Source organism: Pinus tabuliformis, chromosome 2_1 (genome assembly GCF_031772625.1).
Source record: "Pinus tabuliformis cultivar Carrire ecotype Pingquan chromosome 2_1, CPIR1, whole genome shotgun sequence".
Taxonomy (NCBI): Eukaryota; Viridiplantae; Streptophyta; class Pinopsida; order Pinales; family Pinaceae; genus Pinus; species Pinus tabuliformis.
The window spans coordinates 861,127,197-861,145,523 of NC_142299.1; positions in this window are offsets into that span (position 1 = coordinate 861,127,197).

Here is an 18,327-nt window from a genome sequence, read left to right on the forward strand (position 1 = left end):
TCCCAATTCAGTTAACCCTCCCTGTGGCAAAATTCTTGCAAGAAGAGCAGAATGAGCAAGAGGACATGGCAAAAAGGATCACTAATTTAGTAGAGGTACATCAAATCAGAGAACAGCTGGTTGAAAGGTCAGCAGCACATCAGCAGAGAATCAAGGAAGCTTTTGACAGGAGGGCAAAGACAAACAGTTTTCGGGTTGGAGACTTGGTTCTTAAGTGGGATGCACTGAAAGAGAAGAAAGGAAACCATGGGAAGTTTGATGCTTTATGGACAGGGCCTTTTATCATTTCTCAAATCCAAGGGAACAATACTTTCATACTGCAAAGTATGGAAGGGGAGATAGTTTTTGATGGCCCAGTTAATGGCCGATTTTTGAAAATTTATGTTAGTTAAGGCATTTGGCCTTAAATTTGTAAATATGTCATTTTATCATTTTTATTGTAGACTCAGTTAGACTCCATGCCCAATGGAACACTAGGAAATTTTTCCAATCTAGCTTTCATAGGTAAGGCAATGATCTGCAGTTCTTGAGACCTCACAGGGAGGATCTCATCCCCAGAAGGAGCCAGTGTTAGCTTTGCTACATATCTTTGATTTCTAAAGGTCAGAAGTGAGCTTGGTCCTTGGTCATGCTCAAAAGAGACTCACAACGGTCATTTTCTCCTTCCCTCATACCGCTCATTCTCCCTTCTTCAGTCCTAAAAACGATTAATTCCTTTATCGGGTCTGGGTTTAATCGCTATCACAAATTGCATCCATGTGTGTATAAAGGTTGCGCCCCTCGGCTTCCGCCGATGTGATATTGCGATGCGATCTGATCGCAATCGCACATCGCCATACGTAAAGGCCCAAAACTACCAAAAAAAGCTGATCCGACGACTCCCATCACACCCGATAAAGTGACTCACCCGATCACTCCTCCGCCATCCAATCAGTTCCGTCAAGATCGAACGGCCTTCGCACACTTCGCGCCCACAAAGCGATGGCACGTTAGCGCGCGATGGAGAGCAGTTTTTCTCTCTCCTCCGTCGCTACGTGTCACGCGCTGAATGGAATCGCACGCCCTCACCCTTTTACCGCCTAATGCCCAAAGGCAGTGCGATCGAGACCGCTTACCGCTTAATCCTCTGTCCCCGCCCGATAACCGTCGCGCACCTTCGTCGCCAAACCACCGTTGGATCAACTCCACCAAGATCCAATGGCCCATGCTCGTTCCGCTCCCGCTTCTTCCAATATCCCCTGCCAAGTCATCTTTACCATCTATCCTCTCGATCCGATGGCCAACCTTTCTCCCTCAGCCTACTCGTCCATCTACCACGCAGTACACGTTCTTTGACCATTTTGTGCACCCGAAGGATGAAAGTGATCGGCTCACCAGTACCAGTTGCAATTGCTCCTCAACAACCGCATTCAACAAACAGTATGGCCGAGAAAGAAAAGGATAGAGCCCGAGTAGGTGAATGCATTTAACAGTTATGGAACTTCATCCCATATGACACCTCAGCCACCTGAGAGGACAGCAGAGCATAGGAAAATATCAGATTCACCCATTGAAGCAATCAATCGCACTAGAGACTCCATCAGGTAGTTAAAGCAGTTGGTGGTCAATTATGACCCCTCCCTACTTAGAAGGGCTAAGTGCCTTTGTATTCAAACTCTATATATACCCATAAACAAGATGTAATCAGGGTTGATGGTTGTTGCTTTGATGTAAGGTTCAACTTCTGGAGACTGTAACTATTTTGATACCTACAGCATCTCGTCTTCATTTTCAGCTAATACAAGCTTCTTTTGTTGTTAATTTCTCACTTTTCATGTATCCTCTTTTCCAAGCTGTGCCTGATATGCTGTATTTCTGAGCTCTTGATGTTTAGCATTAGAGAAGTTGTCATCCTATCTCTGTGTTAAAGTCTTTCATGTATCAGTGAATGAGTTATTCAAGTTTCTTTTCATCTAATACCAGAGAGTTGTCATCCTGTCTGTATATTAGGGAATTAGATTTGCAAACTTCTTTACTAGTTGCAGCCAACCATCACATGGTCTTGTGCATCTGCTAGTGTGGTCAGTATTCTCCATATTCACCCAATCCTTAAACTGTGAGTAATTGCTGGTCTAAAGCCTTGTATTCTGGGGGTGTTCACACATGTCTTGGGTCAAGCAAAGTAGAAGTGTTTATCTGGCTTGAACAAGCATCATTCCTTCCATTCATCCATTTACAACAATAAGTTGAATTTGTAATGTTCCCGAGCATCTCCAAGCTACAACCTAGGAGAGTTTCTTGGGGTGATAACGGTAACCAAGAGATTTCTGGAGTTCTCGTGAACTCCCATTCGAGTAGCTTCGTCCACTTCTTCGAGAAATCACATCCCAATTGGAGCTAGATCTTACCCACCATTTTGTGTGTGATATCCCTAGGAGAATTCTTTTTCTCCAAGATGGTCCTCAACCGGTAACTAGCAGCCCCTTATAGCCACCAACTAGCTCGTTGTGTCATTTCTCCTCCACCTGAGCTAGACATGTGGTCCCTCACCCATCTTCCATGATCGTATGTCTGAAGGTGGGCCTCCCGAACCTAAAGGTATGCCTTGTCATTTGGTAATTGAGTATTGTATTTTACTTATCATGGAAACTTCTAACATTGATTAATGGGTGGGTTGGACATAAAGAATGGGCTAGGTCTGTGCTCTTGTCCCCTAGACCCTTTTTGGATGTTAACCTTGGATTCTAGTCCCATGGGATCTCTTTTACTGGCCCTTTTATCTTTAGGGATGGCACTTCATGGGAAACCATGATTTTGGTTGCATGGTCTCGCTCCCTCGTCCACATATATTGCTCCCTTGCTACACATTATGACCCCATTTATAATTTCTCCCACCCGAGTCCACATTCCTCCACTGGGTCCACATAGGGTTAGCTCTCCCCTTCTCATTGACCACACCTTAGGTCAGGCCTGGAATGATTCCCCGAAGGTTGATACAACTAAAAAGAATAGTGAAAGCATAATTGGCCACATTCAACAGAAATATGTACCACAAAATGCAAAAGATGGTCAAGACAAACACATTTAGCACATGGTAAAAAGCCAATACATTACCTATACCCCATCATCATGGCCATCGCCCTAGTTCCTACAAGCCCTAGATTAGCCTCAATTATCATTCATGAACCCATGATTGTCCCAATCCATGGTAGGCAATGAACCACCCTACCTTAAAGGGATATCCACTACTATATCTTACACATCATGCTCTTATCCCTTGAGCCCCGAGTAGTCAATTAAAGAAAAATCATAAAACACAAAAGGCATATAAAGAAAGGTGGAAAAATCAAGGTGGGGCCACCTCATGTACCACGATTTCTCCCTCCTATACATTACATACCCAAGTGTGTTCTCCCCTTTTAATAGTTACCCTTGTACCCCAGCATGTGGCCCAGAGTTGCCCCTTTCATTCCCTACTCCATTCATCTCTTTATCACATGTCATCACCCTTTCAAAGGATGTACCTTGGACATATTATACCCTTTAAAAGTAGAAACCACCTAACAGGATACCTGGTTAACCCCATTTGAAGCTTAAAGACATTAGCACATGACAAAGTCCACTATGGAAGGGCATGCTATTATGAAGTGCCCACCTGATTTCGACGGTTTGTAAGATCTTTTATTCAATTTCCTTTGATGACTTATTGTACTGGAAGGTTAGGGGATACATTGGATCTTATGCAAGATTGAAAATGGTCTCTATTTTGGTTTTGGTCTCCCTATACGAGGTTATAACACTACATAAGGATATATTGGCACATGTAGTGTGTGTGTTGAGAGCCATGGGCCTCCATAGTAGTAGAAAACACCCCATGGATCCCCAGAGATGTTCAGATATTGCTCAAGATTTAACTATTGGACGAGGAAGATTCACCTAGTTCACCTTTTCCCAGCAAACCCCATAGATGTATCATGCAATTGGCAGATTAACTTGTATGTTGATATGGCATCACTGAGCCCTTACAGATGGTCTATAGGCATCTTCGACTTACTTGGAGACCCATGAGATCACTTGTGTGCCCTCACAACCATTGGGAGCACTCATGGGTTTATTTGGGGAACAAGGGGCCAACCCCTTGTCCATTACTTTTGGAAGTCCAAATCATTTTCGAACTTATGGACTTCATCCAGCCTATTAGAGAGCCCGATGACATGCATGATTGGTATTCGACCTCTTGGGAGGCTTATTATTTTATTTATGAGCTATTTTGGTGGGATTGTCACCAATAGATAGTTACTTGAACATTATTTTAGTTCATGGGATAATTTAGGCTCAAATAAGGTAATTCAAACCCCTAATGAGTGTATAAATAGGAGAGACATGAATTCACTTGTATCATCACTTTGGATTGGATCATTCTTCTCTTTTGAGAATTTCGCACTTCTTTCTTGGAGGATGAATTGGAGCATGGATGACTTTTGATGTTTGGATTCAGTTATCTTATATTAGCAATTCTTTATTGTCAAATGTTGATGGTTGGATATGTTCTCTTACATGTAGGTACGCACATTTAATGTTATTCATGTTTTACTTTGTCATATGCATTGGAATGGGATTTTCATTATACTAGGGTTAATTGTTGCATTGCATAGTTGCAAAATTGTGGAATTATTGTTTCTATATAGTAGCTCTCAATGTATAGGCCATGTATGTTGAATGAAATCTCCTAGGGATAGTTCTACCATTGAATTTATATTGATAAGCCATCTCTCTTTGAAAATCGAAGTATAAAGCTTTGAGGTCACTTCTTCTTGCCCTAAAGGCCAAGAAAAGTTGTCCTTGAGGCCTCCTTGGCCGAGAAATGAAAAGCTTTTTCTCATTATTCTCCTATATTCCATTCTCCCCAAGGGATTAGGCATTGGTCTACCAATTGGTGGTTACTCGAAGAACCATTTTTCTTCACCTTTCCCTTTCTCTTCTGGGTCTATCCAAGTTGGGTCACCTAGGGCATCACTTTCCCGACAAAGTAGCCTTAGAAAAACTTCGATCTCCTCGCCTCTACTGCACTGGTGTGTCCTCAAGGCCTCCTCCCAATTTGAAAAAATTCTGAAAGTGGGATTGTAAGATATCCCAAGCCCTAGCTCTAAAATCAAACTTTTCCTTGGTGTTTCCTAGGCTAGTACCTCATAGGATCAATTTGACACCTTTAAGTGGAAATTATTGTTTTGATCCTTACCCTTCCTTATTTGGGTTAAGATTATCATTGGTTGCTAAACTCCCTCCCCTTAACCTAGGTTAGGTTAAGGGGAAAGTCAAGTCTTCAAGAACCACTTGGAACACCAAGTTCAATAAGGATTTTAGGGATTGGTAAACTCATTTACAAGTCATATCCCCTCAACCTAGCCCTTAAATCCTCACCTCCTTCTCCTAGAAAGATTTGTACCTTTCTTAAAGAGTAAGAAAGCTCCATTCTTGACCTCCTTCTAGGAAAAGGATCATTAAGGTCACTCCACATCCTTTTTTTGATTCATCCTTCACAAGTGACTTTCCATCTACCGGGTCTCCTCCCATTAGTGAAATTCTGTAAAGCATAGGGAGTCTTAGCTAAGGTGATAGTGGGCTAAGTCTCTATTGTTTCCCTTGATCTAGTAGTTGTCTATTTTAGGCCCCTTGCTAGTTTGAGTGGTAACAATCTCGATAAATAGATAATTGTCTATCTATTGCAGTCTTTCTTATTGACCTATCAACCATCAATAGTTGGAGAAACAAAAGTATGAACAAAGCTCGATGAGAAGCAACGTGGTGGGATGATGGAGTGTTGTAGTGACTACAACCACCCTCCAAAATTTTTCCTATGCTTTTATTTTGGAGCCTTCCTTACTATCCAAAGCATCTCATCTCACACTGATCCACGTATTCATGCTTCGACTGAGACAATTTTATCATTTTCACTTGTGTTTATTAACTTATATTATTCTTCTAAGTCACAAGTTAATCTCGCAACTTGGTCTCACAGTAGTTATGGGCTTGCCTCCAAAAACTGCACAATCCTTGAGGGCAAGCAACCTTGATGATCGGAATTGCATAGTCTTGACTTCCAGTGAGGCTTGAGCTAAGAAATTGTGAAGTCATAGGAGGCAGCACAACATTGAGCCCAGAAATTGTGTAACCCTCACTGAGCTCAGAAATTGCTTAGTGCATTGAACTGGAAAGTTGCTCAGTTCACGAGAATTGCGCAGTCTTTCCCGACAGTGTGAATGGAAAGTTTCCTCAGAAAAAGCAAAAAAAACATGCCTTGAAAATAGGTATCTATTTTTAGTATCCCGAAGGAGGAAATTACACTATTTTTAGAATCTTACACCTAGTGTCGCTTTTTCCTTGATTTTAGGCATGCTTGTCATAAACCCTAATTTGTCCAAATCTATTTAATCAATGCTTCTAGAGTTCATTTCCACACTCAATATTGGAGCTATAGCATTCTCTAGGAGATAAAGGAACCTTCGGTGCGATCATCGCTTTTTCGAGTGAGTTTTGCTTTTGTCGTCTTTTGCTGCTTTTTTTGTTGCTTTTAGTTGTTTGGCTTGTGTGAGTGTTGTTTCACTTGTTTCTATTCATGGTTGATGGCGTTTAGAATTGTTTTAACTTGTAGAAGTGTTGTTTTAAGTTTTAGATTACCTTTCCCAAGTGTCACATTAGTTTTTCTGTTTTTGAACCATCAGTTGTCATTGCCGCAACTCTCCTCACTTACTTCATTTTCCTTCCATTTGATCAATTGTTGCACTTGATTCACATGCATTTACTTTCACTTAGTCAGATATGCACTCAGCTTCACACTATCTGTCAACTCTTCTTGTCTTCTTGAGCATATCTGGGTTTCTCTTCGCCAGTTTTCATTTTGCCCATCTGGCATTGTGTAATCCTAAGGCTTAAGCCACAATCTTAGCCTCTGGAATTGCGCAATGCGCAGTCCAAGTTGGCTCCAATTGTGCACTGCGCAATTCAAGGATCCAACCTCTCAACTTGGCCACTGAGACTACGTAATGCACGGTCTCTCCCAAGCCTTTGCCCAGGCTAAACTACACATTGCACAATTTCAACCATCAAGATTCCACCTTGGTTGTTGGGACTACATAGTTCCCATAGGCATCCAACCACCCCTATCAAGAAAAACTACACAATCCTTCCCATCTAGTGCCCAGTTTGCTTCTTTAACTTTCCTTGTAAGTTGGCTTGCTTTAGACTAACATTTGCTTGATAGGAGTGTCCTTTCTGTACCATAGGTACAACAGTTGTTGGGCACCTCTCTAGCAGTCATTGTTACCATGGAATCTAAGAGAGATGGATCAAAGGAAACCACTAAGGGAAGTACTGGGAAGAATTTGAGAAAACATCAGTTGATTTTCTAGTGTATGCAGATGCTTAATTGTTTATAGAGAAGGGATCATCACTGACATGGAAAAAAATTAAATACACTTTTCCAAAGCAATTTGAGGTAGCCTTAGAGGACCGACAGGTTTATCTTAGCATCTGGCAGTCAGGGCTATACAAGGTTGCATGTGGGTATCAGCTGGATTTTTTCACATATGGATGAGAAGACCATGACATTGAGCAGTGCTAGCAATCAGAAGCTTTCCACCTTCCAAGCAAAAGACTTTCAACATATGTATCACTTGCATGATCCAGTAAAGCACATGGACTCACTCTTCTATGCCACCCATAACTATGTGAACACAAGATACATTGTCAAATGCTAGGTCAAAGAGCCATCAAAGTTTCGACAGACACCCACCCATGTGTACAAGACAAAGTCCCTCAAGAAGGCTTATAGCTCTTGGTCATCTTTGCTTGCAAAATCCATGGTCAAGAGAGCACTGAAACCTTTCCTGAAGGGTGGGCAGTCTCATTGGATCACTTTGTGAACGTTGGGAGGTGTTTAAACTGGTCATATATGTTGGATAAAAAATTGAAGGCCCATGTAGCATAGGCTCGAAATCCGCCCAAGGGTGAGAAAGCAAGGTTCTATATGTTTATATATTTACTGGATGAAATATGTGTGCAACTGTAGTTCCCTGACATGAACTGGACATGGAGACCACGAGAGACCACCATGAAAATCTCTTGCAAGTTGCTTTCAAAATGAAATTATTGAGGATTAATGGCATGTCTAACTAACCACTTTATCATCCCAATGTACAAGCTTATCTTTGAAGAAGATCCACCTTGCATGTCCCAAGAAGCAATGGAGGCAATAATAGACATTACAGATTGGTATGCCTCACTAGGCGGTACCATCAATAGAGTGTTATGCGGAGAGAAGCCTCTGCATGTCTTACCAAGGTATGCCATTGACAAATTGATCATGCAAGAAGTATCATACCATCTCACTACAGGGTTTTCAGTAGCACTACACAGGAAGAAGAAAACACCATGGCCCGCTCTTCCTTTGCAGATCGGATTAAAAGAGATAAATAACTTGAAGGTTGTGGATGTCGAGGCTAAGGAGATTGTGAGATTTTAGTTCGGCACGAAGGACTCTAATCCCTATGATCCTCGCAGTATTTGCAAGGACCACTGTACGCGAGTTTACTTTCCATGGATCGGTAGGGAATTTCATTGACCAGAAGAGGATCCTTACAGGTGTTGCTACAATGCCTCCAGACTCAATGATTCAGTCAATTTAGCAAGGATTTCACAGGTTTCTCCACAGATAGCAGAAGGTCTGGAATCAACAACAATATAAGGTAGCAATCCCATGCAGGACAAGGGAAAGAAGAATATTGTTGACAGTCCAGAGGGAGAACAAATCTGCGAAATGAAAGCAGATCCTCTTATCGATAAAGAAGTTTTAGCAGCAGAAGCAAAGAGGAAGTAGAGAATGTGAAGAGTAGAGCGAAGGAAGAGAGAAAAACATAAAAACAAGCAATCCTCTTGATGAGAACACACTAGATTCCATCAATTGATTCCCTCACCAAAGCTAAACCCAAAAACCAAGTCCAATACGAGATCGAAGAATACTTGGAGCAGTTAAGACAAAATTCCACCAGGGAAGACTTGGAGTTGAATGCACAAAACATGCAAAATTTCATCGATGGTCCTGTCAAAGTCAAACATGCTTCAAAACGAGTTGGACACAGTTTCCAAGATAGTGTACCGGGATGCCATGGAGGTTAGAGTCTACTTCCAGCAAGACATTGTTAAGCAGTTTGGGGACACCATCACACAGTGCCAAGCTTGGCACCAATATGTGTCCGAGAAGCAACAAATGGAGGTTGTTGAGCTACACTTCTCCCAAACTCCAACATCATAGTGCTGTGTCTTATTAGGCTGTCAAGTTGTCTCTAACCTATTTTGTCTGTTATAGGTACAAGTGTAAAATGAAATATTATTTGTAATTATGTTGTAAGTGAAATTCCAAGTGTCAATATTGGAATATGAAAATTCATCATGTAATGTAATGTGTCATTTTGTGAAGAAGTTGAAGAGTCATGAGGGTAGTCCAAAGTTCACAAAGGGGAGTTGAAGAGTCACCCCCTCTTGTTATAAATAGAACCTCATAACTCATGTAACAAGGTTTTGGGAGCCAAGCTTTTGGCTAGGCTTATGCTTAGAAAGAGCTTGGGAGTATTGTGAAGAACCTTGGTTTCTCCATAGCGTAGAGCAAGTATACTTCTTTGGAAGAGCATGTTTTCTTGACTGTAATGTTCCACTAGTGGGGCTAGTGGTCATCAATGACGTATGTATGGATGGAACTTTCACTTATAATGATAAAATAAGAGGCAACATACTTTCATGCATATGTTGTTAGTATAGTAGGACTATTCTTGTTGTATTGGAATTGTATGTTATTTAACTTATGCATATGCCTATGAACTATTTAATTTGCATTTGTATGAATCTTGTTGAATGCGTGTTGTTATATTAACTCATCACTTTAACTTGTGGACTATTTCGCATCTTAGCTTGTGATGTCATTTCGCTAGTGTGTTCCTTTCAAGTTGCGTACTATTACAAGCTTCCAAGGGGTGCACTTCATCTTCCCTTCATGTGTTGGAACCTTCATGCATTGCACTTGACTCTCTGCATGGTCACACACTTTCTTTCACCCAAATTTATCATACTTCCCTCTGCGCGTTTCCGCAGTCAAGGCATAACATTACCACCAACTGTTGGGACTTCTACTCCAAACGATATGAGGTCTAGTTGGGACTTCATATCGAGGACATCCCCTAAATGTTGGCGGGTCCAAAACCGTCAACATTTATAATGCTAGAAGGAGGGCCAAATGACAAGTTGTTCCCTTGAAGTCTATTTCGAATCTCTGCACTCATTTGATGACTTCTCACCAAATCATAACCCCGACATGTTTTTTCCAGACACACAAATATGAAAGTGCCGGTGAGAATTATTGATGACTTGTCCAATTTGAATTTTAATGGTGAGGGTGAAACAACCTTATTTCAACACACTGCACAATTTCTTGATTTTTACACAAAGCACAACATCCACTGTGAGGATCTTGGTTGTAGGTTTTTCATTCTTACGTTCGAAGGGCGCATACAAGACTAGTGTAACAAATTGCCTAATGACTCCATTCACTCTTTCGAACAAATTTTCATAGAGGCATGTCATTCTTTCAATCTCTATGATCGTACATCTCTTAATAAGAAAATTTTAAAATTGAGAAAAACACCTGATGAATCCATTCAGGATTTTCATAATCATTTCATTCATTACTACTTTGAATTTCCTAAAGATGAAATTGATTGGTCTTTCTTGGTAGACAGGTTTTTATATCTTGTTCACATTTTAGAAAATCTACATGAGTTAAAATCTTTCGAACCTCTCCCAACATACCTCAGTGCTAGAGCTTCTAAATCTGCGACAAATAAGGTTTCTATTCCAAGTGACCTTCCATCCCCTTCACATCAAACAACTCTAGTTTTGAATTTCGAGGTGGGGGAAGTTGAGAATTCACTTGTTGATCTCCCACCATCTCCTCCTACCCCACTTGCTCAAAAATTTAGTGCAGATTTGGACTGTGACTCTGATGGTTGTGATGAAGTTTTATCTCCTCGTCCTCAATCCTTTGGTTCCTCTAATCCTCCGGATTTTGATGTGTTGTGTTCACTAGTTTCAAATTTCTCTTGTGATGTTCACGAGGATCAAGTTATGGATGGATTTGGTGTTAAACAGCTAACCTGTGATATCATTTTTGATGAGTATGTGTGGGAGTCTGAACAAAAACCTTTGGTGAGGGATTACTACCTTCCGTCTGCACCCCTTCCATGTTATCCCAACATTTTCATGATTTTGTCATTTCTATTCAATCTTATGAAAACTCATTTTTGGATGTTACTACTTTCGATCATTCGCAGAACACGTGGAATTCTAGCTCTTCATTTGAATGCAGAAAGGACACATTTGTTTTCCCTAATCCTCCCAATCTCTCATCTTATCTTTTTGGGAACATAGAGGGTGAAATTTCTCGTTCTCCATTATCCACTCTTTACGATTTGCAGATCATGAGGATGCCCCTATTCATCATATTGAACTTTCTAATCGTGGCTATCGTGATATTTTCATTGATTCATTTAATCATGATCCTAATTCTTCCACTGTTGATCTTTCTAAGCCACTAGTCTTCAATGATCCATATTCTGGTGAATTGGAACCTCCCCAAGCTGTCGAGGCACTTCAACCCACTCTGACGGTTATGTTAGGTTATCATAGCCTTGAGTTCAGATCCACGTCTGATCATAAATGTGTTGAATCTTTCCAGGTGCCTCATCACTCTGTTGTTCACATTGATAATCAATCTAGTTTATGATCTTCTCATCCTCCATCTATATCACACGATCCTATCGGTTAGTCATTGGAGGAGTCATATGTAGCAAGCGTTGTTGCAAAATGAACCCGACAGTTCTATCATGTGGATTTAATTTCATATCGATCTGAGACATTGGAACCTTTAAACATATGCACCTACCAAAATTACGATTTATGAACGAACGCAACATATTTTAGAACTGGATTTAGATGTTGTATCGGGTCCGAGGGTGGGTGGACATCGTAATACTAGTGAAGTCAACTATTAGAGATCGTTGATTTGGGATATCGGAGAAATTTGAAGTATGTTCATTTGAGAACCTCTGATATGTGAAATGTGATATGAGACGTGGCACTTTGTGGGTCCAACACTTCTTAAGGTATTCAATTCAAAAGAAAGCGACCAAGTTAACTTTTCCTTTTAACAAAACCCCTTTTAATAGATATAAAAAATATTGGATAATGGAATACGTTTATCGGAGTTTTTTGAATGATGAAAATTATGTTATTAGAGTGCTCCGATATGAATCTTCTGATATTGTTTTTAAACACATGTTGGGGTTTTTAATGAATGAAAGAAAAATTAAAAATGCTCAAATTCTGATGAACAACCAATAATACTTCCCTGAATATGTTGTGGATTTGAAAAGGTCTGGTTGCTTGCTTATCTTAAGTCTCCATAATCAAGTCGATGAAGACCTGTAAAAGAAATAACCTTTGAAAAAGTAAAACTAATAGTAGATGACGATGAACCTATAAACGCATACCTGGAAGAGAATTGACTGTTAATTTTTACCTCATGAATCTTTACTTCCTCCCAAATTTTCTCAAAATTCCTATATGTTCCACATCACCTACCTTTTTAATCTAAAAATCCTAAGTAATGAGTTTTCATATTTCATCCACCTCAAATTTACATCAGAAGACAAGAGTGGTGAAAACAAGCTCTTTTTCAGAAATACTTGAGAATCCAAAATTGCCAAGCTACAACGAATTCTTGGAATTTCTTCATGTGTGATCATCGTGATGAATTTTTTGCAAAACAAGACAGTCAAGTGCTTTCACAAATATGTATGATCTAAGAGCTTCTAAAATATTCTAAGCTGCTTTTTCAAAAAATGAAAAGGGATGCCAAGAAAAACTTGGATTCATTAAATGACTAATGAAAATCTAAAATAAATGAAAACATAAAAGAAATCTATTTTGAATTAATCTATTCCTATTTATAACTTAATGAAGAAAATATGACTAGGTATAATCATACTTCCAATGTAGCCATTTAAGCATTTGAATTCGTGCATGTATGTACATGTCAAACATTAGTAATAAAGATACAAATAAAATTAAACTGAGAAAGATAAATCTAAAAGCAGAATATACATTACTTGTTAAGATATTTACAGATAGAAACTTATTTACAATTACCTTCTCTTGAAATGTCCTTCCTAGTTGAATTTCATCTGGATCATAGAAATCTGGATGAATTTCTATTAATGATTAGAATGGATTCAAAAGAGAAGATGAGGGGCCAAATCGTGGAAATGAGCTTTTAGAAACAATGGCCTACATAACTTTGTTAGTATTATGTGAAAGTGTTAAACCATTAGCAACCTTTCGTGAAGGAAAACTTTCCAAATATTTTTCATATAGATCAATGAAAAATGGATGAAAATTTATTAGATACAATGGAAGATTATTAATTGAATTAGATTATTGGTCATATTGTGAAAATGCACTCTTGAGAAACTTCATTTTCCCATTGAGGTAACGCATCAATTGAGCATTCAATATTGAGTTTCTCAATATGCCAGCACAAAGTATCTAAAAAATGAAAATTAAAAACAGAAAACAAATCTGAATTTAAACAAAATAAGTGAAGGAAAAATAGTAAATTCAAATCATAGTTAACACTAGTGTTACAATTATTGATACCGCACAATTGGGATTGATTTGAAACAATTTCATTTTCATAAGAATTGGTGTGATTTAAAATAGAATTCAAACGATTACTAATACCAATTTGTGAATTAGAAAGGGAAATGGGACTATGAATGGGAATGAGAGCTTGATCGTCAGATAAATCATGAATTGGAATGGTTTCTAGAATGCTGAAATCATGAGCATGATTAATTATTTGAAAATGAGAACTATTTGGAACAATTTATGAATTAGAGTGTTCTTCATTTTCACATTTGATTCGACTTTGATAATGAGGATTCAATTATGAAGAAGACAAATCAATATCCTCGATGTCAAAGTAACTATCATAAATGAACTCACGACATTCATTAGAATTCCCTTCGATCTCATCCAATGTATCAAAACACGAAGAAATATGAAGAATATGTTCATTAATGCCAAAAGAATGATCAATAATTAATTCTCTGTCTCGATAAAAACTAATTGGCAATTCATTAAGATCAGCCTCTCTGTTTTCTGAAATATCATTATTGTTAAGAGGGCATAAATCATTATCAGCAAAAATATCAGGATAAAGGGAAAAATCAGAATCAGAAGCAATGGATTTAAAAGTCTCTATTTATGAACTCATGTGCATTCTACTCATTGTAAATTTCAAATTTGAGATCATTCATTTGTGTACTTGTGCTTTCTTGAAGAATGTTGCTTTGTTGTTCTAAATTTGGAATTTTCTCATCGTAAAAGAATTCAGAAATTTGTACAGCAGGTTGTGTGTTATTGGAAACTTTGATTGCTGCTTGTACTTGTTGATTTATGTTTTGATTTTCTGAATTTAACGCATACTGATTTTCAGATTTCAAAGCGGTATTTTCTTCAAGATTGTTGCTAATATATTCTTGCATTTGAATAGTAAAATTCTTCAAGCTTTGTGATTGAGATTTGCTAACATGTGAAGATGCATCCTGATCATTATTAATATTGTAGGAAGTGTTCACTAAATGAAGAAATTGATCGTACATAATAGAGACCACTTCATCATCATTTGTTTGCACCTCCATATTGGAATTCTCAATTATGTTAATGAAATTGGAAGGAGATTGAGAAAATCTTGAAATAATTTCACATGGATTATGAATGGGAGGAAGAGAGAAAATATATTCAAACCAATCTAATAATTCCTCTTCCGAAGGTTTTTCTTTAATTTTAAATCTCAAGCAATTTAAATGAAATCGAATGGTAAAATCAATCAAAGACTCATTTTCAAACCTTCGTAAATCTTCGATTTCGTCACATACATGTTTGTAGTTATAGAGGTCAAATTTACAAAGGAACATTGTAACAAATTGATCCCAACTGTGAATTGAGGCAACTAGAAGCGATTGACACCAACTTCTAGCTTTTGCCAAGAATGTAAGAGTAAAAATCCTGCATAAAATGCCTTCATCAATATCATGAAAATTAAAATTTGAAAATTTTTGAATAAATTGAAAGGCATGATCAAAAGCAGAAGAATTCCTCTTACCATTAAACTTTACCTGAGACAAGAGTCTTACCACTTCAGGTGGAGTATTGGAAGATGCATGCTCGTGGATACAACTCCAAATTGGAAGTTTAAGAGGATCCATTGTGAAATAAAACATTAGAATTCAAAGACTCCAATAGACAAGAAGTTTCAGGCCCTCCTTCTAGTGCCAAAATGTTGAAGCCTCGAAATTCGCTTCAACAACATTGGGGATGACCACCCAGTCCGGACCTTAAAGAAGCTCCTTTTCCGTTTGGAATGGTGGTTCTGACTGGTTTAACTAGGTCCAGTTACCTTCTCTCCATCTCCAATGGCTTACAATATGACTTTCATCTACCAATGGAGAAGAGACATCAAATCAACCTCTTGCTAATCAAGCAAGAAAGTGATCGTTAAGTTAATTCTGGGCTCAGCTAAGCCACAACTAAAGTTTGTCTCTTTGTGAAGAGGACTTTTAGGAATGCAGAATTAATCTATATGCAAAATTATTCTAAAATGCAAGCAAAAGGAACTAAAGCTCAATCATATCTCAATTAGGCAAATATCGATCTAACCCAACCGAGAGAAATATATTTAAATGATTGGGATTTAAATGTCTGGTTTATAATGAATATCAAGCTCACGAAGTAGTTCAATTAACTAACATTATGACTACCAAAACACATTCTATTCAGAGACCTCTTAACTGAAATAATCAACCAATAACATTGAGGAAGTAGTTCACAAAATGATATTGATTGTTAAATCAGCAATTCAAATAATTAAACAATAATATGAAGAAATAGTTCACAACATATAATTATTTGTTAAATCAATATTAAAATACAGATTTCTGAGTAAATAGTTACTCAGAAATCATAATTCAACCCGTAAGAGTAGCGACAAATAATAACATATGATTGAGACAAATTACTCATACCGACAATAGTACACAAATATGAACAAAATGACACGTTCCTGCCATCGTAAAATGAAACTAGTATTTAAAACAATAGTATTAGAAATACCAATTTATTGAATCTATTTTTTTGGCTTTGGTCTCTAATAGTCCTCTGCAATCTTTTAACTTATGTTGTTACAATAAGAGCTGCAGTAGTGCAAGGTCTGTCCATCATACATAATTCAGAATGCAAAAGAAAAATCCTCAATAATCCCCAGATCTGAGATTTTCTCTCCTCTCACCTACAAATCTAAATCCCTATTACAATAGTCCTTTTAAGAATTCAGAACTGCAAAGAAGAGAAGCCCCTAATACATTCTACAATCTGTTATTTATAACATTTACAAAATAATTCTCAACAAGAAAGTTTGTTGAAGAAGAAATATACTCCATTAATTTTCATTGGCCCAAAATTCCATTCTTCTATTGTTAGAACATTCTCATTGATTGAAATCTTATTTCCCTCATCACTTCAACTGTTTTCTTGTAAAAACAAATCAAAACTAAATTACAAAGCAAAAATAAAATCAGAATGTCAAATTTGGAACTAAAAAAAACCAATCAAAACTTAATTACATAATTAAAATAAAATAAATATGAGTTTTATATTGATTCTTGTGAAGATTTAATTGGCGAAGGAGAACATAGGTGAATGGATCTGCACTCAGAATAAGTTGTGGGCAAATGAAAAAGTAGAAAATTAAACTCAGAAATTAGTTTTGTTAAAAATTCGGAGTTTGATCTTCTGCTGGATTTTAGACTCAATAAATGATCAAATCTGGAAATGAAACTACTTCATAAATATTCTCCATAATTTTATCTTTCCAATGAGTCATCGTGAGCTTCATTTGGCCAAGTAAAACTCCATTTATGAGCTTCCAAAGTTGGTATATTAAAATTGCCAAAATTCTGGAATTTCTGTTGCTTGGGCTAAAAATCAGAATTTTTTAATTAAAAACTAAATCTAAATTAAATTACAGTTATTAATTAATTCATGCTAATTAATTGCATCTACGTTATTAAATTTAATTCATTATTAACAAAATTAAATTAATTAAAAATTTAATTTAATAATTATTTAAAATATTATTATATTATATTATATGAATATTATAATAAATTATTATATAATAATAATATAATACTAACATAATATTATATTAAAAAATCCATATTATGCAGAACTTATAAGTGAGGAGGGTGGAAGGTTATGGAGTTATAAGGAGTGGAGGGTGAGAGTTAATGGAGTGTGAGCATGGAAGGTGGGAGGAGTGTGGAGTGATAAGGGGCAAGGTGAGGTGTGAGGTTACGAAGGATATTAAAAAATTCATATTATGCAGAACTTATAAGTGAGGAGGGTGGAAGGCAATGGAGTTATAGGGAGTGGAGGGTGAGAGTTAATGGAGTGTGAGCATGGAAGGTGGGAGGAGTGTGGAGTGATAAGGGGCAAGGTGAGGTGTGAGGTTATGGAGGGATAAGGAAGATTAACTTTATGTTAAAAAATTTAACCACACGTATAAACTAAATCGCAAGCGCATGATCAAAGGTTTTCAAAACAAGTGACAATATGAAATTGTGATATGCGATATTTGCATCGCAAAAATATTCTTATCGTACTTTTTTTAAATCACAATTTTTTCAGTGTAAGAGAAAGGATGTGAAGTAAATATTTTTATCGTATTTTTTTTTTTTTAAATCGAATTTTTTTGGATGGAAGAGAAGGGATGTGAAGTGGGGTCCACATGAATTAATAGTCTTATAAATTGGACTATAACCATTTTGCAATTTTGGGGTTTTGGATTTGGCAATTTGTTTTAAAATCACAAATTGAAGTAAATTACCAAGATCCTGAAACATGTTTTCATCTATTGTACAATTTAGCTAGGTCATTTTGTAGGACCGTTAGTGAAAAATGAAAGAATTAGTAAAAATTAACTAAGAGTTAATATTTACAATAAATGACTATTGAAATGAATTAGTTACAAAAATTGAAATATTTACATTTTTTTACGTTTTTTTTAGTTTAGGCGAGAAAATGATCAAACTTCAAAGGAGTACCATTTACAAACTGGTTGACCAAATGAGTCGAAATAAGTATCGATGGAAAGCTTGTGAAAAGTCTAATTCAATGAAACAA